General features: G+C 37.6%; 1 long non-coding RNA gene across 2 annotated transcripts in view; it reads right to left on the bottom strand.

Moving 5' to 3' along the window:
- Window positions 1-18,846: 18,846 nt before the first annotated feature.
- The window catches only part of LOC124378305, a 51,891-nt gene continuing 46,122 nt past the window's right edge, over window positions 18,847-24,615 (bottom strand). The window contains exons 2-3 of one of the 2 annotated variants that reach the window (XR_006924198.1): window positions 20,585-20,706; window positions 18,847-18,955 (exon numbers count right to left, since the gene is read on the bottom strand). This is a non-coding gene — a long non-coding RNA (uncharacterized LOC124378305). Of the gene's footprint in view, window positions 18,956-20,505; window positions 20,707-24,615 lie in introns of both variants that reach the window. The other variant, XR_006924197.1, reaches the window with a different exon arrangement.

The following is a 24,615-nucleotide window of genomic DNA, read 5'->3' on the forward strand; positions in this document are numbered from 1 at the left end:
TAACAGATATTGTTTCTCGTTATCATGACTTGAAAAACCTGTTTATTATTACAATGTAATTGTATCGTGAGAAAATCGTATGCCTTGCGAATGTTTCTGGTGTATATCATGGAGTACGTGTTGGCGTCTGAAATAACTATCATAAAGTTACTAATTTCCCAAAGTAATATTGAACCGTATCTCCAGTTTGATTGAATCCCCGATGAAAGTAAAAGTGAACGCAATCATCCATGATGTTGCGATGATGCTGCCTCTAGAATACGCTCTTATGCCAAATAGAAAAGTACTGATCATTAGGAAACAATGTTTGTTATTTCAAGATCTAAAACAACTTCTGTTATGGCGAGAAAATGATGTCGTGATCATGAGAAAAACCTTTGTTATGACAAAATCACAAGTAAATGATGTCGAAAACATGAGAAAACGAGAAAGAAAAGCTAAAATATAATGCATTGCTTCTTAGGACTTTCCCACTGAGAGGTTTGTAAGATGACCCATGTTGCTGACTCGCTATGTGGTTACTCTCATGCCATGAGAAGGTGCACTATACGAGCTAAATTATTGGTCACTTGACTTTTCCAGCCATATGCGGTTCTTCTGTAAACTGTTACCACAAAATTGGAAGCACACAATTGAATAGGATGTATTTCGATGTAGTAGCATGAAATTTTCCCCCTCACTTGAATAAAGAGACCCAAATGTGTTCCAGCATGACAATTTCACTGTGCACAAAGCCAGCTGAATAAAAACATGTTTAGAGTGGAAGATCTCCTGCTACAGAGCTCTAAACCCTATTGAACACCTTTGGATGAATGTGAATACTGACTGCACCAAAGGCCTTTTCACTTCACCTACATCACCTGTATCTGATGCCCTTAAGTACAATTCACCACAAAAACTGGTGGAACATCTTCCCAGAAGAGTGGAGGATGGGTAAAAGGTGAAAAACTAGGAAAGACTCGTGTAATGAGCACATTTATTCAACGGAAATCGTCACCAGGATCTCATGAGACGTGAGAACACAGTTTTTACTCTCATGGACAAAATAATGAATCATGGGGAGAAAAATATTTAGTAATTTTTGATTTCCTGTTATTTTTTCCCATTCCATCCCATTCCCAATATACTTCTGTTTCTGATTGAGGCACATTAGAAAATTGACAACAGTTTTCATGCTTGTGTGTGTGTGTGTGTGTGTGTGTGTGTGTGTGTGTGTGTGTGTTAAGTTTTAGTTTTCTGTTAAGATTTATAAATGCAAGCCCCCAAATGCCATAAATGTACATTCAAGTTAAGCTAAAGCCAAAATATATATGTATATAATATTATATATCTAGCAAGTCACACTTTGGTGCTCATATTAGTTCTCACTCTCCAGTGTTCTGTATTGTTTGAAGACTATAATCACACTCTTGATGTCACACAAATGAGGATGGTTCCCCTTCTGAGTCTGGTTCCTCTCAAGGTTTCTTCCTCATAACATCTAAGGGAGTTTTTCCTTGCCACAGTCACCATGGCTGCTCATCAAGGATAATCATTCACCTTAACTCTTAAATTCTGTTTAAGTCTTAAATTCTGTAAAGATGTTTTGAGACAATGTCCGTTGTTAAAAGCGCTATAGAAATACACTTAAAATTGAACTTGAACATATATAATGTTACTGTTACCGCAATTTTGGTGTACATTCAAATTAAGCAAAAAAATAAAAAATAAAAATAAATAAAAAAAATAAAAATAAATAATAACACAGATTATTATTATATATATAATATTATAATATTATAATATTATATATATATATAATATATAAATATAAATACCACCAAACTCGCTCAAATCTGAGCACAATTAATGAGCTCACACACCGAGCCAGCCTATACGTGTTAGACGTGTTAGACTACCTCACACAGCCGGGTCTGGTTTTTTGAGACGCCTCAATGGCATGTTTTTACCTCTACTACACGCATGAGTTCTAACCTGTTTTGTTCAGGTTTGACTATGACTCAGGAAAGGGAGAAAAGCAGTAGTAAAACCTCTTTACATTTTACATTGTTCTGTACCTCGGTGTGATGTTGAGGCTTTCATTCCAGAAAAAAATGCTTCCGAAATGCAGAACCTGAACAACTTCCAGTACAAATGCAATTGCGATTCTAAACAACAACGAGTTGCAAAAAAAAGTGATTAGCCTGCTAATTAGCGCTGAGATACGGAAGTCCACATATGGATGAAAATGTCAAGTGTTTCAATACTTTTGCTCATATAGTGCACCTTCTCATGGCATGAGAGTAACCACAGCGAGTCAGCAACATGGGTCATCTTACAAACCTCTCAGTATGGAAGTCCTAAGAAGCAATGCATCATAATTTAGTCTTTCTTTCTTATTTTCTCATGTTTTGGACATAACAAAAGTTGTTTTCTCGTTATCACTACGTAATTTTCTCACAAACTCTACATAACAGATATTGTTTCTCGTTATCATGACTTGAAAAACCTGTTTATTATTACAATGTAATTGTATCGTGAGAAAATCGTATGCCTTGCGAATGTTTCTGGTGTATATCATGGAGTACGTGTTGGCGTCTGAAATAACTATCATAAAGTTACTAATTTCCCAAAGTAATATTGAACCGTATCTCCAGTTTGATTGAATCCCCGATGAAAGTAAAAGTGAACGCAATCATCCATGATGTTGCGATGATGCTGCCTCTAGAATACGCTCTTATGCCAAATAGAAAAGTACTGATCATTAGGAAACAATGTTTGTTATTTCAAGATCTAAAACAACTTCTGTTATGGCGAGAAAATGATGTCGTGATCATGAGAAAAACCTTTGTTATGACAAAATCACAAGTAAATGATGTCGAAAACATGAGAAAACGAGAAAGAAAAACTAAAATATAATGCATTGCTTCTTAGGACTTTCCCACTGAGAGGTTTGTAAGATGACCCATGTTGCTGACTCGCTATGTGGTTACTCTCATGCCATGAGAAGGTGCACTATACGAGCTAAATTATTGGTCACTTGACTTTTCCAGCCATATGCGGTTCTTCTGTAAACTGTTACCACAAAATTGGAAGCACACAATTGAATAGGATGTATTTCGATGTAGTAGCATGAAATTTTCCCCCTCACTTGAATAAAGAGACCCAAATGTGTTCCAGCATGACAATTTCACTGTGCACAAAGCCAGCTGAATAAAAACATGTTTAGAGTGGAAGATCTCCTGCTACAGAGCTCTAAACCCTATTGAACACCTTTGGATGAATGTGAATACTGACTGCACCAAAGGCCTTTTCACTTCACCTACATCACCTGTATCTGATGCCCTTAAGTACAATTCACCACAAAAACTGGTGGAACATCTTCCCAGAAGAGTGGAGGATGGGTAAAAGGTGAAAAACTAGGAAAGACTCGTGTAATGAGCACATTTATTCAACGGAAATCGTCACCAGGATCTCATGAGACGTGAGAACACAGTTTTTACTCTCATGGACAAAATAATGAATCATGGGGAGAAAAATATTTAGTAATTTTTGATTTCCTGTTATTTTTTCCCATTCCATCCCATTCCCAATATACTTCTGTTTCTGATTGAGGCACATTAGAAAATTGACAACAGTTTTCATGCTTGTGTGTGTGTGTGTGTGTGTGTGTGTGTGTGTGTGTGTGTGTGTTCCTAAGGCTATATTAAACCCCCCTTCGTGTTAATCCTTCATCCTCTGCATGCTCCCGAGACTGCAGTTATCCTCACTGTCGCAGACAGCTGATGTGATTTGATGGTCCACATAAGAATACTGCACCACACACGCACACACACACACACACACACACACACACACACACACACACACACACACACACACACACACAAACTATGCAGATTGTAACATCCACTTAATAACTTGCCTAAAATGCCCCCAAAGCGGTGCCCCTGTGACGTGTCCCTTTAAACGTCGTGTCTATTTAATTCTTAAAATGCTTTTTAAACTGGGCCAGTTCTTCATTTCAGAAAAGCTGATAGACAAGAACGAGAAAATGTGTGTCTTCATTTTGAAGAAAACAAAAATTCACAAAAGCTGTCTATATTAGCTGATGAATATATTCGGGTTGGATAGATGGTCCAGATATAGAGTATCACATAGAGTTAATTCTACTGTTCATGTTATAGAAAGCAGAAGACAATTTACACCATTCACTCATAACATTATGACCACCTGCCTAATACTGTGTTGGTCCACCTTTCACTGCCAAAACAGTCCTGACCCGTTGAGCATGAACTTCTTTAGCAATTTGAGCTACAGGGGCTCGACTATTGTATCAATGAGCCTCGGTCGCCCATGACCCTGTTCACCGATGTTCCTTCCTTGGACCACTTTTGATAGATACTGACCACTGCAGCCTGGGAACATTCCACAAGAGCTGCAGTTTTGGAGATGCTCTGACCAAGTCGTCTAGACGTCACAATTTCAATGTTAAACTCACTCAAATCCTTAAATCTTTCCTGCATCTAACACATCAACTTTGAGGACAAAACGTTCACTTGTTGCCTAAAAAAATATCCCACCCACTAACAGGTGCCTTGATGAAGAGATAATCAGTGTTCTTCACTTCACCGCTCATAATATTATAATGTCATAACGATCGGTGTAAGCGTTCTAGACCAGAAGCAGGAATGCGTAGGCAATGAATAAAATTCTGACATGATGTCGATGTGAAGCAAATTCCCAGAAATACCCCAGTGATATAAGTAATTACCCCCACCTCATTGTGTGAAACCAGTCCAACCTGAATAAGACTTTGAATTAAATGCCAGCATCATTGTTAAACTAACTGATTCGAATGTCTGAACCTGATTCCGATTTATTTTGCTTGTATTAGGTGCACATTACTGCTCCTCATTAGGCGTGTAAAGTTCAGCGGGAGCATTTATGCGGTGTGCGAGTACATGTGTGACATTTGAAACGATCAGCGATGAATCTTGGCGTGTGACCAACACAAAGAACTGATGATGAGTAATAGCCAATGAAAGTGCCAATCATGTTCTGAGAAAGTGAAAGGGCAGCGAAACAAAGCTCTATGTCTGTAAGACAGCAGCTCGTGAGCGATAAGTACTTTAAAGAATTGTGTAGTGATTAGTAATCGACTACCAGTCTGGTCAAGACTGCCACGATTTCCAGACACTGATATTAAACATCTGCAAAATGTTGGAGTGGCCAATTATAGCCAAAGAATTCAGGATATGCATATAGTACAAAATGTTATTAGTTTTGTAGAAAGTACAAACCCTGCCCATTCTTCCATTACCATCATCCGCCATCTTAGGTTTACTTTTTTGAAAGTCTTAATTCTTATATAGATCATTTTTAAGGCATCCCAGGCTTTCAGTTTGTTCAATCATTTAAATAAATAAATAATGTCATGATGTCTGTGGTTTCTTGGAGTTTGTGAACATCCAATTCCACAATTAGTACCGGCTTGCTTTTATAATGACCTCCATTCTTCTGGGAAGATGTTCCACCAGATTCTGGAGTGTGCTTGTGGAGATTTGTGATCATTAAGCCACAAGGGTGTTACTAAAGTCCGATTCTGGTGTAGGTTCAATTCGATTCGATTCGTTTTTATTTGTATACCAATGGATATTGTCTCAAAGCAGCTTTTACAAACCGCTTTATAAAGCGATTATAAAAGAATGTATACGTTTGTTACTTATCATTGTATCCCTAATGAGCGAGCCAGTGGTGAGTGTGGCAAGGAAAAACTCACTGAGATTTCATGAGGAAGAAACGTTTAGAGGAACCACACTCAAAATAGAACCCATCCTCATCATTCGAATGTCCATTCATTCCAGTTCCTCATTGTTGAGGTGTGCAGTGATGGGTGATTAAATGCAATCTGTGGTCCTGAGCCATTGTAGACTGTTTATATTAATTACAGTCCAAATCCATTCTGAAAGCTCCCATGTTGCTCTGTAATTTCATAGATCCCAAACTGTTGATGCAAAACCATCCCCAGCTGCAGAGTGTGGCCTCCAGTCAAAGAGAATATTTTTAAATATATACACTGTATGGACAAAAGTTTGTGGACACCCGATTTGTACGTGCTTAGTGAACATTCTGGGAAGATGTTCCACTAGATGTTCCCTTGAAGTGTGCTTTGGAGATTTGTGCTCATTCAGTCACAAGGGTGTTAGTAAAGTCAGGTACTGATGTAGGGAAAGTGAGGAGGTCTGGGGTGCAGTCAGCATTCACCTTCATCCCAAATGTGTTCAATAGGATTGATGTCAGAACTTTATAGCAATAGATCTTTTACTCCATCCTTAGTATGTAACACATCATTAAGCTGGATTTGTGCACAGGGGTATTGTCATTCTGGAACAGGATTTGGGTCTCGTATGTAGTTCAAGTGAAGGAAAAACTAGATATTATTTACAATTGTGGGCTTTTGGTTTTGTGGTAGCAGTTTGGGAAAGAAGCACATATGGCTTGAAAAGTCAGGTGTCCTATTTCTCTTTATAGTGTAACAGTAAAAGAGCACTGAAATCCACAGAAAAATCATTTCATTTCAATTATGTCAATAAACTCTGTACTTTTTGGCTTGAAGTCCTTCTGTTGCCTTCCAAACGATTAAAACATCTTGTAACCACTGGCACTATATCCATCATTGTGCTACCCCCATTTCCATGGTTACGCCAGGTCGCTGCTCCAGACATGCACCATTACTGGCTGAATGCTATTAGGATAAAGATGAAGTGGCAAAGAAACTCGAAATCGTCAAAACTACTGGGCCGAGAAAGAAGAAAGGAGTCATTTGATGAGCAGATGATCCATTCCGCCAGCACTAACCTCAATTACGTTACGCTTTTCTTGCTTCCTAAATCGTATGTTCATTTGGGGTGGTGCGAGAACGAATCGGCGGCTTTTCTCATTTCTACCTTTTATTTTGCAAACAGCAAAAAGAGAGGTCCTTGACATTTCCTTGTTGCCAGGTCATTCTGAATAAGTGCCTTTTGTACAGCTCCAAATGGTCAGGGCTGGTTCCAAATGAGCAAGGCTAGTATCAAATAGCTAGCATAGTCATCTGCTGCCTACACATGCTATCTCTATGCAATTTCTGTTATTCATTTCCTGTATATGCTTTGTTTCAGTGGAACTTGGATAAGTAGAAGCATACTTTTCTCTTATTGCATAAATTAGGGGATTAGTAAACAAAAGACATGTAGAGGAGGGTAAGTTGGACATTGTGTGACAAATAATTAGGTTTCAAGTAGTAAATAATGAAATGTGCAAAGATTTGCAGTCATAGAACTGATGATTCATGTGGAAGAGATTCGATATTATACAATGGGTTCATCGGTTTCATTTATTAGGTGCAGATTTGTTCATAAAGTGCAGTATATCTGGAGCCTAATTCTGTAGAAAATAGAAATAACGGCTTTAAAAACATTTTAACTTCATGACAAACAGTTTGAAATGACAAATAACTTGTGTCTAATCACACGGGCCCACTTCACATAACCCAAACTATATTCTAGTCTGCTTTTTTACTTGATCCCTACTGGCCAGGCCTATAAATAGAGAATTGTCTCTGCCCCTGTGGAATCATGGGAATTCGAGGCCTTTGACTGTCAGTCAGGGCGACGCGATGGCACTGCCGAGCTCGAAAAATCATCACCCTCATCCACAGTGCAATAAAAAACCCGACATGATCCGTCTGATAGAAGGAACACCCACGTCTCTCACTCGGGCTCTTTCCCTGCTCTAACTTCCCCCTCCTTACTCCTTCAATCCGATTCGATCTCCCTCCATCCCTGCAGATATCCATCTCCCTCTGTCAGCCTCAATTTAAGGCTTTTCTTTCCATCTTCTCAGTCAAGGTCTCTCTGTGTCTCCTGTCTGTCTTGTGCCGAGTCTTTACAGTATACGGTCTCTCGTCGCGAACACGCGTAGACACACACACACACTCGCGCAGGCTATGAATATTTCATGCTGTGGAGACTGCTGGGTCGAAGACAGCATTCAGCAGTTCAGGATTGCGTGCAAATATTTACTTCCTCGGCTGAGTGCAGGAGGGCAGGGGGCCAGCGGAGATCAGGTAAAGCTGCATGCTCTTCAGACATGCGGACGCATCTTGCAGCCCGACATCGTCACGCTGGGCCATGTGCCTGGTTTTGGGGGGTTAGATTGAAGGATAAAACTGTGTGTGTGTGTGTGTGTGTGTGTGTGTGTGTATCGAAAGAAAGCATAAGCAGGTTGGATGTATACGCCTGCTGAGTATGAAGCTTCACGACAAGTGCACAGAAACATCAAAACACAATTAAGTAGTGAGAGAAACAGAAAGCCAGAGAGTGAGAGAGAAACCCGGAGACAGCTTGAGTCAGAGAGACGGAGAGGAAGAGCGTACAGATCTAAACTGTTGTGACAAGCTAAAGTGCCTTGAAATCAACTGTGCGTTATATCCGGTGCTGTGGATTCTTCCTCTTGCTGCTCTTTTTTTTTGATGGCGTGACAAATGCCTTATATCCAGCTTACTTTTTCTTTATACAAATGCATACGACGACTGAACAAACGAGATTGTTGAAATTAATTATTATCAAACCCCCTTTAAAAAAATGAGTGAACTTCTGGATTTCTATTAGCTTTTGTTCATGTTTTTTTGTAAGGGATTGAGAAGATTTGTCAGGACAAAAGTCTCCAAGGAATCCCTCGCTTATGTGCGTCTCAACCATTTTATTCTTCTCGAATCCTGGTCAGGCGAAATTGCTTTGATGAAAAATTGACTATGAACCTTCAATTTCAATGAGGGGGAAAGTCTTTAATCAAGAAGCCCCGATATAGACTCGTGAGTTTGGCATGAGTCTATTAATACACTAATATTTACATTTTTGCTCTATAATTCTTACATTCTGTAAAGCTGCTTTGAGACAATGTCCATTGAAAAAAGCGCTATAGAAATAATCTTATTTCTTAATACCTTATTGCTGCTTTCAGTCTAAGACATTTAAGAATATCCAAAAAAAAGAAAAATAAATAAATGTAAACATCATATCCTTTAGAAAGTTTCTGTATTAATGTACTATATACATTGAATCAGTGGTGGACAGTAAGGAAGTAAATGTAATTTGTTACTATACTTAATTAGCCTTTTCACTGATCTGTACTTTACTGAAGTATTTCCCTTTAGAAAACTTCTACTTTAAATTCACTACATTTCAAAGTCAAATACTTTTTACTCAACTACATTTTTGTGAAATCATTCGTTCCCTTTTATTTATGTGTGGATAAAATATTAACTGGTCAATCACACAGCAATCCACCAATCAGGGTCGAGCGCACGCTCCATTTTAAACTTGTTTTGATTGGTGTTTGGTGGCATCTACTGATCCCTAACATACAGTTCAGCATCAGTTTAACAGCAAGCAGAACATTTAGAGAAGAATAAATGATGGCAGAAAGAGATGACTCGAACTCGCCACAACACACTTGACCTTATTTGCGCATTTTTTTTTATTTCTATAATTTTAAGAGAAATCAATTAGTATTTGACTCATTAATATCATTCTTTGAACAGATTGTTGTGTTAAGAGTAACATTAAAATATTTTTACATAATCTGAATTAATTAAGCAAACAGTCTTGTGATAAAAATGTCAATATTACCTCATAGTACTTTGGATATTTAAGTACTTTTGAAGGCAAATATTGTAGTAATTTTACTAAAGAGATACCTACTGTATCTCTACTTTTATTTAACTATCAAACTCAATGGTTTGTGTACTTGTGGGGGAGGTGCGAGCATTAAGGTTAAGGCATTGGACGTTGGATCCAAATGTCATGAGCCCCAGTCACACCAAGCTGCCACTCCTGGGCCCCTGAGCAAGGCCCTTAACCCCATAGCTGCTCAGTTGTACCTGTAGATTCAGATCTTAACCTCTTTATCTCTTTAAAGCTGCTTTGGAACAATGTTAAAAGCACTGTACAAATAATTGAATTGAATTCAGATTATTTATTGTGCGTTTGTTTATACTCAGCATGTAATTTGCTTTTTTTCCCCTCCTGACTTTCATTAAATCACGAGTGGCCCGTGTCTGCGATTCTCTCCACCCTGCACAATGAATCCTGTGTGGCTATTAGACGTTATTTATTCCTTCTTTTCTAAACTAATACCTGAAACATGCACATGGGCTGGAAACTGTCCAATAAAATCAAGAAATGTAATCCCTCAAGACCATGAGATGTTGCACAATGGAAAGAATAGAGAAGGAAATGTTTTCTTTTAGTGTTTTAACCCATGAATGGAATAAAACAGTCCAAGTCATGCTGATTATAGATAAGCAATTAGTGATGACAAAATGATAGGATGCATATCTATGGATTCTATATGGAAAATAAATGACATCGTAGATTAGATTTGATTGTTTACGCAGTTAAACTTGTGGAAGTAATCACTTATCAGAAGTGGAAATCATCCAGGAAGTGATTGACCATTGACACTGGAGACTCATTTCATAAATCTTAAATGTTTCCTCACAGGAAACTTGGTGAATAATAATATTTTATAATCCTTATATTATTCCCTTTAGACTGTATTGTTTGTACTGTAAACACTTCAAATCCATACGGTGTATATAAGCTGCTACAACAAAAACAATGACATTTTAGGACAAAGTTTCATCAATTAAGAAATCCTGCTGAGGAAAAAAAAGAATAAAACACTTGAGATTATTGTAGATGGTAAACCCTCTATGAGATGACTTTCAACTGCAATTAATACGAAAGGTTCTTCTATAATGGCTTAGAAATACAATTGCCACAAACAGATTTGCACTCAATTCTCCATAAGTGAACAGTTGCATAATGGAACTGTAATAAATGAATATCTGGATGTCACCCAGATGATGATGGATTCCCTTATGGAATCTGGCTCCTTCAGAGGTTTTTTCCTCATTTTGTAACAGGGATTTACCTCATCACCTTCATATCAGGCTTGCTCAGTAGGGATAAAAGGTATATCCTTAATCTAATTCATTTCTATAAAGCTGCGTTGTGACAATTTCCCTTGTAATGAGCATTACACTAATACAAATCAATTGAATAGAATTAAATTCTGTTCAATTTTATTTCTATAGAGCTTTTCACAATGGACAGTGACATTGGTAGAATTATAGAACAAAATTCACTTATATTTAAATGTATGTTATATTTATATTTATCCCCGATGAGCAAGCCTTGGCTGACTGTGCTAAGGAAAACCCTCCCTTAGATGGTATGAGGAAGAAACCTTGAGAGGATCCATACTCAAAGAAGGACCCATCCTCATCTGGATGACACCGAGTGTAATTATAAATCATCAAAACATTACAAACACTGGAGAGTGAGAAATATCCTGAAAACGGCAAGTGCAATTGTGAGTAATGTATTTCTACAGTCTTATGCAGTCAGACAGAGTTCAGGATCTACTCAACATCTGAGATCATTATAGATTCCACACCAACACAAACTCATCCATGCCACAGCCTTTAAATGTTCACTAATTGAGAAAAAACATATGTAGAACATGTAGAAGTCCAATGTCTCTAAATTCATAAAATTGGATCCTACTGAAGCTGGTACATCTCTAGATGGCTCTGGATACTTGCAGGGTTGAAATACAGGTGCTGTTCCTCTTAAAATAATCAAATGAATCAATACCTGCTTTAAATGCTGGCCGTTTCACTGTGCTGGAAGAAAGCCTTTAACCAACTAAGTTGATTTTCAAACCCAATATTCACCATGGAATAATAAACTATCTATCATGAGGCAAAACTACAGCTTTCTACAAACCCCTGGAAAAATGATTTCACCAGGCCAAGTCTGTGCTTTCAGTTCTTCCTCCCCAATCCTGTAAGTGTTAGTGGGGACATGTGAGACAAGCCCCAGAATGAATTAAATCTGCTCCACACTCCAAACAGAAATCATCCTATTGTACCTCTCCAGTCTCTTATTCATGTAGTCTGCTAAATGTCAAAGCGTGATGATGAATTTGTCATTACGGCTAGCATGAGCGGAGGTGCACATGAAAACCTGAGAAAATAAAATTAGCTTTCTCAACATATTCAAGTTATTCCATATTGCTGTAGCGGGGCATTAAGTTGAAACATTATATGCGTTTCTATCTTGCCAAGCTCAGCAGTTGCCATGTTGCAAGAATATTTTCTCCCCCGGTCCTTGTACGGTCTGACTCATTTGTCAAGCATTGCTTTAAATGCTGGCTGTTTCACTGTGCTGAAAGGAAGCGTTCGACCGACTACGAAGTTTGTTCCTGAATTGTTTAAAGTTCTCAACCCCAAACTGCCAGCGATGTATTTAGTGCGTTTGGAAAATGTCCCAGAAAAGGTCATTTGACGCATCTTTCGGCTTGTTAATGCCTATGTCTGACTCAGAGAAGGAAAATGGTGTGAGCTGGGGGAAGATGTCAGGGTGATTGTTTTAAGTGGTGTCTCCGGTTTGATGTGTTCCCATATTTAGCTGTCAAAAAGTGCAACGAAGTAGTGTAGGCAATTTCTTCCTGACACCCAACACCTACTGTACGATACATTTTATGAGTGTTTAGTGTATACACCCAGCAGAAAGGTCACATTTCCACTATGCATACTTTGTGAATTACCATATTAGAAATATAGTATTATAAAGTACACAGTAAGTGTGAAAGTACTGTAACACAGTGGATAAGATGTTGGACATCTGAGCAGAAGGTCATTCGTTCAAGTCCCAGCACCACCAAGCCGCCACTGGTGGGCCCTCAAGCAAGACCCTTAACCTGCAGTTGCTCAGCTGTATAACTAAGATAACTGTAAGTCGATCTGGATAAAGGTGTCCAACAAATGCCATAAATGTAAATGTAAAATAAACCTACTATGCTGTTCGGGTTGCACAGTCCCTACGGTCCCATCTACAGTGCTTGATCTCACATGTGCATTCTTAATTTTGATTCCCTACCTTGCAATCTATGGTGTCCAATTCCAGCTGCCTAGTTCCTACTGCCCAATCTACTCTGTCATATCTTTGTTGTTTATTTCCTGCTGTTGTTTATTCCCTACTGCCCAATTCCTTGCTGTTCCTTCTCTACTGTCCAATATGTGCCAGTTCCATACAGCTTAATCCTTACAGTCAGCTGCATACAGTAATATTCATACTTTCCATTTCAACTTCCCAACTGCCCTGTTCCTGTTGTCCAATCAAAACCTAGTCTTCTTCTCCTTTTTCTATCGGCTTCTCCCATTAGGTGTCGCCACAGTTGATCATCCGTCTCCATACCCCCCCGTCCTCTACATCTGCCTCTTTCAAACCAACTACCTGCATGTCTTCCCTCACCATATCCATAAACCTCCTCCTTGGTCTTCATAATTTTTTCTAGTCTAATTCCTAGTGTTTGGCTTCAATGACTACCAATTAACCTAGCATACAAACCTAACCTCAGAGGTGGAAAGTATCGAATTACATTTACTCACGTTACTGTAATTGAGTAGGTTTTTTTAATAAGTTCTTGTGTACTTTCTACTAAAGGAGTTTTAAATCTGTAATTTTACTAAAGTATGTTTTGTTTGAAGTATTGTACTTAACAACATTTTACATCATATCTGTTACTGAATTAAAAAAATAAATATAAATTAAACAATTTAAAAAAGAAACTAACCCCTGACCATATTTAATTGTCCACTTTGACTTCCAATGCAAGAAAGGAAACAGCTTTATGATGCAGTGTAAGCTGCAAGCACGTTGAGGTCAGTTAATAATCCTTATATCTTTAGTTTGTGTAATTGTTGTACTGGTGCTTTGCATCACTGACATTGATAATGTTAGTTAACACCAGGGTTGGAAATGATCATGGATGGATTTGGGGCAAAATTGTCACTGTACCATATTTAGCTCTATTACCAGTGTCGCGAGTAAAGTGTCATATAGAATGAATGAAGTGTTATATTTTAGAGTTGGTCTGCTGATGTCACATTCGATTTGAGCGGTACTGCACAACCAATCACACACTTTTGTTGAGAATGCAGTGTCCAATCCAATCGGTGTTAATTCGTCACTGCGGAAAACACGGAGCTGTTTTATGCGTGCGTTTGCTGTCACAATTCTGCATTTGCGATTTCTCTCATTATTATAAATAACATTTTAACAGGATTTCTTTTGCTCCGAAAATGCATAACTCACATTAGACATGAACTGTAGTGTTTCATTTATAAAAAAAAAATGTTTTATTGCATTTTAATTGTAATGGTGCTCCTTCAATTAAAACATCTAGTTTGAGATTTATATCCCCTTGTCCTTTTTGAATCCACTAAAATCCCCAACCCAACCCCCCACTGTAACTCTGTAAATTGTACTACTTTTTATTTTTACATGAGTAGATTTGTAGACCGGTAACTTCACCTGTACTTAAGTACAATTTCAGTAAAGTACTTTTACTTCAGTAGAATATTTTATTACTCTTTCTCCACCTCTGCCCAACCTGTCCAAATCCTACTCTCTAATCCCTAATATGTGCAATCCAAAAATTCTAATCATCACTGTCCACTGACGAGAGTAGTCACAATTTTTCATTCCCTAAAGTCAAAGACTTACTATCCAATTCAAACAGTTAAACCCACCCTCCCTATGGTCTAATTTTTACTGTCTAATCTCCACTGCCAGAAACTGTCTGCTCCTTATTATCCCTAATCCCTACGATCCCTTACTCCCACTGACCAATCCCTACTGTCTGATCCCCACTGTGCTTTACAAGTGCTTTGGGTTTTTTGACTAACCATTGGAGTCCATTGTGAGGACATCTTGAGTTCGAATCATGACAAAGCCATAACTACCAATGGCTGGAAATCCAATAAAGTGCATCAGGGACGGCATTTTTCTGCCCCCTATCATGAATCAATCATGGGCCTTTATGAATGTTTAACTGCAAATGTCTCTGATAAAGCATTATAGCCTGGCTGGCATATTATGAAGTTAGGTATTGGTATGGAATGTCAAATTACAAAACATTGTGGTAAAATTGGTTTAAAAATACTAAACCTATTAAAATGACAGTCTTTACTGTCCTTACTCGCACCAGGACATTTATCCACATTCAGCACAACATGCTTTTGCACTGCTTTGTAGTGTATTTTACAGGCAGAGCATGTGCTCATCGCTCGGTTATTCACACTGCGTGTTTATCAGCATGATGGATAGATTATTTGGCATTATGTGTTGCAGGAAGCACACTCATAATTTACAATGAAGCCTGAATCAAGGTCTTTGGAGGAGACATTGTAGTGTTGGAGGCAACATATGAAATTTGACAGTTCCTGTAATAAATATCCAAAGTTGATTACCAAAGCATTTAGCAGTCTGCTTATGGACACAGTTTTCAATATGAATTAAATCACAAGGTGTCTGTATGTGCCTGGAAGATGAAGGCTGTGTGAAATTGTGTGCTAAAAGGGTTGTGACCTTGAGTTGGAGTCTGCGGGTATTACGCTACCTCACTTACACCCTGCATACATGGACATTTCATTGATAACTCTATTGTCTTGTTGTCTATTGTGTAATCCATTGCTTTCTATCTTAATTATCCAATGTCTTTTTGCATAATCTTAGCACTTTTTCCTTTAACTTCCAGGGCTCCATTGCTCACTCATATTTTTCATTCCTGACTGTCTATCCAGTCCAGTTTTATTGTATAATCCCAACAACTACCCAAGTTAATTTCCTTCTTTCTTATCTCTGCCATCCAACACCAATCATATAATCCCTATCATGCAATCCCAGCTGTCTAAACCAGGGATTGTTGGGAATAAACAGTAGGAATAAACACGTCCCCAAACTACAGCCCCCGCATTTGGAACGTCCATTTTAACAATGCCAGAGACGTATTTAAAATGTTTTATTTGTAATATGTTTTACTCATATCATATCTATATTTGATAAGAAAGTTTAGCTTTCTAGCAAAAATGTTCCTTACTTATTAATAGAGATCAAGGACTGTTGACTGTTGGCTATCAGCAAAAATCCATGCTGATTGTTTTTTCCAGCTTTTAGTCCGCTGTCATTAAGAGAGCAGGCTGTGGAGATGAATCACTGACAACACATTCCTTTTTTGCACGAGACTGCACGCTGCACGGAGAGCGCTATATTATATTTAGGTTATATCATTTATAATTTCATAATTATAATTATTAATTAATATATTCATATTTATTTTCTTTAGCACATTTTCATGATTCAGTACTGTGTACTTTTTTTTGTGTGTAATAGAGTTTAGTACTATTTTACACAGTGTTTTTTTTTTAATCCAGTATACATAAAAAAACGGTTGAATAATCGGTTATCGGCAAGTACGATCCTGTCGTTAATATCCACGATCGATCAACCTGTTAACGTAGCCCAATTATTTGTTAGATTCACCCACCAACCATAAGCACTAAATGTTTTAATTTCAATAGCAATAAAAATATGTCTGTATAGTAAAAAACACAAAAAATATCCAATCATTTATCACAAGTTACACATTTTTTGGTCTACAGTCTTTATTAATTAAAATGAACTGAAACTCACACTCAGTAGACTGTGTGTTGCTGAGCTGCTACAAATCTGAACTCAAACGCACACTCATTCTCATTTCACACATACGTGTCTTCAATACCACGCATATTCTTTAATTTTATTATTACACAACTGTTTACATGCTGTTTTTTTCACATGCATTTAACTGATGCTATTGCTGTTCTGCACAACTTTTTATGTTTACATTTTGTTTATTTACAAGTACACGCCTGTATCCAGATCTCTCTTGCACACGATGCACTTTATGTGGCAAAGACAACCTACTTGAATCCTTAGCTCTGTGCTGTGGTATGTAGCTCTATGTCGTTTTTATGTTGTTTTATGTAGCACCAAAGTTCTGGAGGAACATTGTCCTGGTCTCAAAGACTAATGCAAATACTTGTTCTTATCAGAAATTGTCCATTTTTGGTTAAATACCCTACGTTATGATTCAACTATTCTCTTTCCAAACCGTTTGCCTATTTTATGTTGTCTTTGAATTTTCTCTCTGGTTCACGTACAGTAGCACTTGCTCGAACATGATGGAACATTATGTTGACTGTATCTTCTGTTGGTTTGTGGGTGAATTTAATTTAATTAGGTTACGTTGATAACTATGGGAAAGTTTTGTTTGAAAGTCAAACCTATTATCTAATACAGATATGATATGAGTAAAAAAATATATTTACAATCACATTTCAAATATAACCCTCTGGCATTGTTCAAAGGACCGTTCCTTAGTAGTTCCTGTAGTTTGGGGACCCCTGTTTAATCCCAACAGCGCCAAATGTTTAATTCCTCATGTCTAATCAGTGTTGCCTAATCTCAACAGTCCAATCTCGACTGTCCTTTCCTTATTCGTGTAACCTCAGTAACAGAGGCAGATTTTGCCAGTTTATTATTCACATACTTTTTGGAATATGATGACGGATGGAAAGTTTTTCTATTATGGATAGCAGGAGCAAAGCTCATAACTCACAAAGAAACCTAAAACAAGGTATTTAGAGGGGTTGCAGTGATGCAGAGTCATGCTTGTCTAAATGTGTTTATTATACATGCCCAAAAATACCAAGTCTGTTGGTTTCAAACACATTTTTCAGTCATGGAAACAGGTCTTGCCCTGGGCTTGCACAGTTTTCAACTCAAGCCAGAGTGGTTTCTGATGAGTTTGTGTACATGAAACTTGCTGAGAAGGAAACTTGCTGAGAATATGGGGGCATGAGTCCGTATCCTACAACTCGATTCTATGGATTTGAATCTGAATGTTAAATAAAGCATGTCAGACAATTTAATACGTTCTTTAACATTTTTCTGTGTCACTGACTGGGGTGATGGAACAATTCGTTTCTGTGTAATCCTAAAACATTGTACAATTGCAATGAATTTGCATCATGAATGCAATGGATCAGTAATCACTAGTCTTGTTTCTGGATATCAGTCATATACCAAGAAAGTTTTTATGGCCAGTCATAAGGAGAAAGACCTCCAGGAACATGGCTGGTGATTTCTACACAGTGTGTCTTGTTTTATGTCCCTAAAAATCCATGTGTATTAAAATGGACAAGATTGTACAATAAGCATTAGCACATACAACTTGATTCCTTGCTCTTGATAAAAATATGTCCATCTGCAATTTTTGCCATTTTTATTTGCATAGATGTTTAACAAACAAAGATAGCTTCCAATTCCGTAAAGCTTCCACTTTCACTTTATACATTACAGCACAGTGAAATTCTTTCTTTGCATATCCTAGTGATGTTAGGAAGCTGAGGTCAGAATGCAGGATTAGCCATCATACAGCATCCCTGGAGCACAGAGGAAAAAGGGTCCAATAAGTGGTAGCTTGCAGATATTAGGGCTTATAGCTCGACCTTCCAATCAGTACTTCAGAGCATTAATCACTAATCTACCACTTCCCTTGTAAGAAGCATGTAGAGTGAATCTGGAAGGTTTTTACAGCACTTACAGTCTTATTCCAAAATGGATTTAATTCATTATTTACCTCAAAATTCAACAAACAATAACCAATAATGACAACTTAAAAGAAATTTGTTTGAAATGTTTGCAAAAGAATTAAAAATGAAAAAACGAAAGAAAAAAAAAGTATTCACAGCCTTCACAGTGCATTTGGCACAAATTACAGCCTGGGGTATCTTTTAGTAGGATGCTACAAGCTTGGAACAACTATGTTTGGGCAGTTTCACCCATTCATCTTTGCAGAACCTCTCAAGGTCCATCAGGTTGGATGGTGAGCCTCGAATCATAGCCATTTTCTGATCTCTCCAGGGATGTTCAATCGGGCTCAAGTCCGGGCTCTGGCTGGGCCACTCAAGGACATTCACAGAGTCATCCTGTAGACACTCCTTTGCTATCTTGGCTGTGTTCTTAGGGTGTTGGTCCTGTTGGAAGATGAACCGTCTTTCATTTCTTGCCACAGATCTTAGCATTTTCATTGTATATTCACATATAATTAACATGCTTAAATAATACTACTCCATTTGGGAAGAATTAGAATTTAAGGTTTGTACCTGTAGCTTTAATTAACTTTCAGTTTAGTTATTTATACCTTGATAAACAACACACAAAAGGATCTCTCCTCTATTTTGAGTTACATATAAACCACACTTCTTCTTCTTTTTCTTTTTTCGGCTGCTCCCATTAGGGGTCGCCACAGCCGATCATCCGTCCCCACACCCCTCTGTCCTCTACATCTGCCTCTGTCACACCAACTACCTGCATGTCTTCCTTCACCACATCCATAAACCTCCTCTTTGGTCTTCCTCTTTTCCTCCTTCCTGGTAGCTCCATCCTCAGCATTCTCCTACTGATATACCCCATGTTCCTCCTCTGCACATGTCCAAACCATCTCAATCTTGCCTCCCTCACTTTGTCTCCAAAACATCCTACATGCACTGTCCCTCTAATAAACTCATTTCTAATCCTGTCCATCGTCATCACTCCCAACGAAAACCTCAACATCTTCAGCTCTGCTACCTCCAGCTCCACCTCCTGTCTTTTACTCAATGCCACTGTCTCTAAACCATACAACATCTCAGGTCTCACTACAGTCCTATAAACTTTTCCTTTCACTCTCGCATATAATATAAGCGTATAATAACATATGACATATAAGCCACACTATATAGACAAATATTTGTGGGGCACCTCACTATAAGATTGGTATGTACCTCTTTGTGAAGATCCTGGTCTACATTTGTTATTATAATAACCTCCACTATTCTGGGAAGATCCACTAGATTTTGTGGAGATTTGTGCTCATTCACAAGGGTGTTAGTAAAGTCAGGTGCTGGTGATGTAGGTGAGCTGAGGAGGCCTGAGGTGCAGTCAGTGTTCACATTTATCACTAAGGTGTTCAGTAGAGTTGGAGCTCTATAGCAGGAGATCTTCCACTCCAACCCATGTGAAGCTGGCTTTGCACACAAAGGTATTGTGATGCTGAAACAGGTTTGGGTGAATAGAAAATTCAATTCTACCACTTTAAAGACACAATCTATACAACTGTGTGTCTCAAACTTTGTAGCAACAGTTAGGAAAAGAACGATAATATGGCTGGAAAAGTCATAGAGAACATTTTCTCTATAGTTTATATTTGATTAACTTTTAATAATAATATTTTTGTTCAACATTTTTTTATTTTAATTACTGGCAGTTGATTAAGTATTGAGTTGTATGTATTGCTAGTAGTATGTTGCAAAATAGAGATATGTTAGTCTTTATTAGTATGTTGAATTGATTTTGAATTGTGCAAATAAAGTGCAGATTTTATCTTTCGCATGTCTCAATCAAGTGGAAAAAAAGTGAGGAATTTATTGCAATTTTGGTAATTGAGAGCAGTTCATGCTAAACAGTAACATGTGCACTCCAAATCTGGCTGCATTTTCAACTTGTCTAGGTGGGAGTGTGAGAATCTGTTTAAATATGTACTCACAGGTTGGTTGTTACTTGTGGGTGACACCAGACGATGTGTGAGAGCGCGTGTGAGTGTGTGTGTAAATGCATTCATGGACCTGTCTGCCTCTCCAGCACATCCGTAAGTCTTTCTTTCCGCAGGCTGTTGCTCAGCCAGATGCGCTCCCGAGTTCCTGATGACTGCGCTGCCCCAATCTTCGTCTCGCTCGCATCGTTGTACCTGAAATGTTTACAGCCAGATGAGAAATAAAGGCAACTCTGCACGCCCCGAAGCAAACGAGTCCTCTTATTATACATGAAAAAAACAAAGCATTTGAATCAATCGACTGCACAGATACGGATCTCTCAGGGGGCCCAGGAGGCCTTTTTATAAAGCAGCTCAGGCGAGGACAAAACAGTTCCTCATTCAGATTGGATCCCATGTTTTTACTTTCAAATTTCAGAGACCAGCCAGGCTTTTTACTTCATAACGAGCAAAAATTATACAGACACAGGAGCCTGGTTCTCAATCAGCACTTGTCTTACCAAGTGTACCAAATGTGAGAAAAAAAAAAAATTTACATTTGCAATTTCAACAGAAAACACCGCACGTGTATTGCCTCACGCATTTTGTTACATTAGTATTTTTAGACATGATTCATTTATTCAGACAGGAGTCGTCTGATTTTTTTTTTTCGAACAAATGACTTCAGCAAAATCCATTTAGCTACATGTTTGATTCTTATGTATTTTTTTATTCTTACTGTATAAAGCATCCTTACATAATATAAACTTTCTTTCGGCTTTTCCTGTTAGGGGTCGCCACAGCGGATCATCCGCATGTTTGATTTGGCACATGTTTTTACGCTGGATGCCCTTCCTAATGCAACCCTCCCCATTTATCCGGGCTTGGGACCGGCACTAAAAGTGGCTGGGGTTGGTTCCTTGACCGGGGATCGAACCCGGGCCGCAGCGGTGAGAGCGCCGCATCCTAACCACTAGACCACCAGGGAACCAGAGCATCCTTACATAATAATTACTTTTATATGTTTTTTTTTTTTATTAGAACCAAAATACATTTTGTGTTCAAGTATCATGAGTCACATGTACAAGAAATTTGTCGTGGTGTGCCGTCCAGGGTTTTAATATAGTACACTGCAAAATGTAACACTATATATAAGAAATAAATGCATGATTTAGGAAAATACAGACTAGTAACGAATCAAATGATCTGCCAGTGCGGTAAGATAATTACACTTGGTAAGATTTCTTAAAGTAAGAAAATATATCTAGGCTTTAGAAAAGTACAATGTCTTGAAATAGCATTAAAACACTAATTCCAGGCAGTTGATTGAGTCTAATTACCTTAAATTTAATGAAGCGTGTTAATTATTTTTTTAAACAGTTTGCTTTTCTTAATTTGTGTGAAAAGATCTTAAAACCAGAGATACCAAAAAAGACAATTTAAGATTTATAGATTCTTATAAATTCTGTTTTAAAATGAGACAAAGCATTTAAACTAAAAAATAAATGATTATTAAACTCAAGATCACGCATACATGCGTCAACATTTATTTACTCAAATGAAGACTGTCTTGTAAAACAGCAGCTACGATGCAAAAACAACGCAAAATTATTACTTGCTGCTTCTTCAAAATACTTAAACTTACTGCAACATAAAACATTGTTGAATGAATTTTGTCATAACTGAACACAAAGATATTCAACATGAGAAACTGAAACCAATTTACAGAACAACATTATTAAAAAGCCATAAGTACTTTATATAAAGAAGAATGTTCCAATAAATAATAATTAAACAAAAAATGTAATTAAATAATGAATAATAAACTGGATAATGTTTGGAAAGAGTGGGCAGATTTAATACTACAGATTCTTCTAATTTCTTATTACTGTAGGTTGTAAATAAATATGTTGATTTTGACATAAAACAAGCATTTGGAATAAAATAATACTACTGAACAAGTCCTAAGCGTGATTGTGATTACTCAGCATTTTCGCCTTGAAATCAGTTTCACAGCTAAATTAAAGAAAAAGTCTTAAAAGATACAAAGCTGAACTCAAATGATGTCTATGATGGTAATTAAGCTCAATTTGTTTGATTTCAACTCTGATCTTTATGAACTAAGTAACACAAAAAAAGATAATGTTAAAAAATGTCATAATAATCGTACACAATCTGCTCTCGCGTATTATTTTATTCTTAAAATAAGATCAATAGGAATTTATGGCTAGAAATACAATCTTAGGCTACTGTATGACTAGATGAGTTTTTGCACTATAGTATTTGTTTATTGTGTTAATGTAACACATAAGAAATGAACAGTGTGAAGTTTGCATAATTGTAATGTTAGTGTTTATTTCTATAGCACTTTTCACAACAGACATTGTCTCAAAGCAGCTTTACAAAAACAGTTAAGGTGAACGATGTGTATTTATCCCTGATGAGCAGCCATGGTGACTGTGGCAAGGAAAAACCCCCTTAGATGTTATGAGAAAGGAACCTTGAGAGGAACCAGACTCAAAAGGGGAACCCATCCTCATTTGGGTGACATCAAGAGTGTGGTTATAGTCTTTAAACAATACAGAACACTGGAGAGTGAGAACTAACATGAGTACTGAAGCAACTCATAAAATATCAACATTTGCGATCATCAGATCCAACAGATCCAACACCAACACCATGCCAGAGCCTTTAAACACTCAAGGAGGTCCAGTGTCCAAACTCCACATGAAGTGGGATCAAGGATTAAGGATCAAGGATTAAGAGGGAGCAAGTCAGAGATAATGTCCTTGGAATTATTGATGATGAGGTCGATTGTGAATGGTGAGAAGTTGTTTTTGGGTTTTGTGAGTTTTTGGCCAACCAGCATCCTATCAGCCATTAACCTTCTTAGCGGAGTGGATGATACACTGGTTGTAGTCTGCCCTCTTTAGCAGTGGCAGTGGCGTACCAGACGGTGATGGAGGAGGTGAGTATGGATTTAATAATAGTGGTGCAAAAGTGCACCATCATGTTCTTGATGGTGGTCTAGGTTGAACTTCTTTAGCTGTTACAGGAAGTGCTTTTTTTAATCACACCACTTGAGGTCCTGAGAGATGATGGTTCCCAGGAAGTGGAAGGAGTCGAAAGCGTCGACCATGGAATGTGCTGGATGGATTCTCTTCTGTGTCTGGTTCTTCTTAAGCTTTTTTTTATTTATATCATTCCAGGGAGTTTGTCCTTGCTGCCTTTGGCTCACTCATTAGGGTTAAACTTTTGAAACAAAATTGCAGCGGTGGACAAAGTAAAAGTACAGTAAAAATGCTCCCTTTCAACTTTCACATAAGTAAAAGTACAAAAGTATTTGCTTTCAAATGCACTTACGTATCCAAAGTGATTTATTAGGGCTTTAATGTTTATCATTTCTGTCACATGACTCTTTGCTCAATCTACTCAGTTTATGTGAAAAGACTCTAATGTGATTCTCAGCACACTGATCTATTAATAGAATGATATTAATGAGTAAAACACTGATTGGTCTCTATTCAAATTATCATGAGCCCAAAACCTTCTTTTCAACTACTTCAAAAGAATGGTGCAAATAAGGCCACAGGCGTTGAAGAAAGTTTCTTCCATCATTGATTCCTCTCTAAATGTTCTGCTTGCTGTTGAACTGATGCTGAACAGTATGTTGGTGATAAGTGGATACACCAAGCGCCAATCAAAACAAATTCAAAACAGAGCGTGCCCTCGACCCTGATTGGTGGCTTGCTGTGTGATTGACCACTTACATTTTTCTTCGCTCATAAATAAAAAGCAACAACTGATTTTGCAAAAATGTAGTTGAGTAAAAAAGTATTTGACTTTGAAATGTAGTGAAGTGGAAACTGGATGGAAATTGAAACTCTTCAGAATCGCAAAGTACAGAAAAGCTACTTAAGTACAGTAACGAATTACATTTATTTCCTTACCAATGCACTCTATATGAATAAAAAGGAATTGAATCATTGAGCAAAGAAAGAAAGAAAGAAAGAAAGAAAGAAAGAAAGAAAGCACGAAAGCAAGAAAGCAAGAAAGAAAGAAAGAAAAAAAAGAAAAAACTTCCTGTTTGTGTCGACCCGGGTTCGATTCCCGGTCAGGGAACCA

This window comes from Silurus meridionalis, chromosome 24, assembly GCF_014805685.1.
Source record: "Silurus meridionalis isolate SWU-2019-XX chromosome 24, ASM1480568v1, whole genome shotgun sequence".
In the NCBI taxonomy this organism is placed as follows: Eukaryota; Metazoa; Chordata; class Actinopteri; order Siluriformes; family Siluridae; genus Silurus; species Silurus meridionalis.